Source organism: Schistocerca cancellata, unplaced genomic scaffold, assembly GCF_023864275.1.
Source record: "Schistocerca cancellata isolate TAMUIC-IGC-003103 unplaced genomic scaffold, iqSchCanc2.1 HiC_scaffold_987, whole genome shotgun sequence".
In the NCBI taxonomy this organism is placed as follows: domain Eukaryota; kingdom Metazoa; phylum Arthropoda; class Insecta; order Orthoptera; family Acrididae; genus Schistocerca; species Schistocerca cancellata.
The window spans coordinates 60,001-62,500 of record NW_026046995.1 but is presented as its reverse complement, the minus strand read 5'-3'; the positions used below and the strand labels follow the sequence as shown (position 1 = coordinate 62,500).

General features: G+C 55.8%; 1 non-coding gene across 1 annotated transcript in view; it reads left to right on the top strand.

Annotated features, from left to right (window-relative positions):
* The first annotated feature begins 1,998 nt into the window (after window positions 1–1,998).
* LOC126150652 (small subunit ribosomal RNA) overlaps window positions 1,999–2,500 on the top strand; it is a 1,909-nt gene continuing 1,407 nt past the window's right edge. The window contains exon 1 of the ribosomal RNA XR_007531528.1: window positions 1,999–2,500. This exon is cut by the window's right edge and continues 1,407 nt beyond it. This is a non-coding gene — a ribosomal RNA (small subunit ribosomal RNA).

Sequence of the window (2,500 nt, the reverse complement as noted above, 5' to 3'; positions counted from 1 at the left end):
GTAACTCAATTTGCACCGCAATGTAACTCAATTTGCACCGCAATGTAACTCAATTTGCACCGCAATGTAATGCAATTTGCACCGCAATGTAATGCAATTTGCACCGCAATGTAATGCAATTTGCACCGCAATGTAATGCAATTTGTACCGCAATCTACCCCCACATTGTGCCTTAACCTAACCCACATTGTGCCTTAACCTAACCCACATTGTGCCTTAACCTAACCCACGTTGTGCCTTAACCTAACCCACGTTGTGCCTTAACCTAACCCACGTTGTGCCTTAACCTAACCCAAGTTGTGCCTTAACCTAACCCAAGTTGTGCCTTAACCTAACCCAAGTTGTGCCTTAACCTAACCCAAGTTGTGCCTTAACCTAACCCAAGTTGTGCCTTAACCTAACCCAAGTTGTGCCTTAACCTAACCCAAGTTGTGCCTTAACCTAACCCAAGTTGTGCCTTAACCTAACCCAAGTTGTGCCTTAACCTAACCCAAGTTGTGCCTTAACCTAACCCAAGTTGTGCCTTAACCTAACCCAAGTTGTGCCTTAACCTAACCCAAGTTGTGCCTTAACCTAACCCAAGTTGTGCCTTACCCTGCTCTGTAATTGGCATATGACACGTTACATTAATGTATTGTCCAACCGCAACCCGCTCAGAATGTTGTGTACACAGCTACGTGTCATCTCCCCATAACAGCTGCATTGCAGTGTGGTACGCCATAGAGACGTGTGGGAGTAATGGACGCAGTGGATGGCGATCAGCATGAGCCGTCTGTTCATGTAGTGGCGCGTGTATGCAGACGTAGTAGTCTCTTCTCACACAATGTGATAGCACGGTGCCCCGCGTTCCACATCTGCGACATGCTACAGAGGCCGGTTGACAGTTGGTCGCGCAATGGACATCGCATACGTACGGGGGCACCTTCCACGTGCCCTCTAGTCGGGCACATTTTGTTGCGTGGATGTGAGCGGATGTAGTGTGTCTTGACACCTGACAGGCAGGCATGCAATAATAGTTGACTTTGCAAACGGGGATGGACGTGTACGTTTACTGGTGACGTTACGCAAATGAACAACTGGTAACCCGTTGTGGTGCGGTTGTCCTTGCTGGAGGTACATCTGTGAGGGCAACGATCGGTACAGCTACGAAGCGGTCCCCACCATACCAACGAACGTGAATGTGAATCTGGGTGTGAAGCGATACGCGGCTGTGGGTGGGTGGGACTGTCCCCGGCCGGTGAGGGGGGGCCGCCCGGCGTGCTGGCCGCGCGGTGCGTGGGCGCACGCGCTACAGCCGGCTGGTGGGGGCGCCCAGTGGCAGGCGCGCCGGCCGACGGACGCGGCAGGCGGCGCAGCTGCGCGCCGGGGCACCCTGCGCGCGGCGCCGTGCAGCCAAAGTGGGTCCTCGCCGGCCCGGTGCGAAGCGCGGTGGACATCTGCAGTGTGCTGGTCCGATTGAGGACTGTGTGCGTTGAGGATGCGCCGCCGCCCGGCACTCGGCGCCGCGACGCCGTCTGCTGCTCGGTCGCCCCAGCGGTTCTCGCTGGTGGTTTGTATCGCAGTTGTGCAGACGTGTTGGCACGTGCGCTGTGCTGGGAGAGTTCGCTTCGGCACCCACGTGGGGCCTTTGCCCTTCTGTGGCGCTGGCGTTGGAGCTGCCGGTCACCGTAGGTGGCGCGTGTTGTCTCCCGCCGGCAATGCCACGACAGCACGCTCCCGGGCCTCTGTCGGCAGCGGCAAGCTCAGTTGGGAGCACGGGTGGTCGCACCTAAAGCGTCTACTCGCCTAACTCCGGGCGATTGCGCCTCTCTCGAACCCGACCAAGTACTTAGGACGGCGCTGCGCGCCGCCGGGACCTGAGAGGGTTTCGAGGTGTATTGTGCAGGGGAGCTCAGCCTCCTCCTGTTTGCAGAATAATTGAGCGGACGCTTGCGTGTTCGCGCGGGCCCCTGGGACACACTCCCGGGCGGCCGGCTGCTCAGCTCTAGTTGACGCAGCTCCCTGGTTGATCCTGCCAGTAGTCATATGCTTGTCTCAAAGATTAAGCCATGCATGTCTCAGTACAAGCCGCATTAAGGTGAAACCGCGAATGGCTCATTAAATCAGTTATGGTTCCTTAGATCGTACCCACGTTACTTGGATAACTGTGGTAATTCTAGAGCTAATACATGCAAACAGAGTCCCGACCAGAGATGGAAGGGACGCTTTTATTAGATCAAAACCAATCGGTCGGCTCGTCCGGTCCGTTTGCCTTGGTGACTCTGAATAACTTTGGGCTGATCGCACGGTCCTCGTACCGGCGACGCATCTTTCAAATGTCTGCCTTATCAACTGTCGATGGTAGGTTCTGCGCCTACCATGGTTGTAACGGGTAACGGGGAATCAGGGTTCGATTCCGGAGAGGGAGCCTGAGAAACGGCTACCACATCCAAGGAAGGCAGCAGGCGCGCAAATTACCCACTCCCGGCACGGGGAGGTAGTGACGAAAAATAACGATACG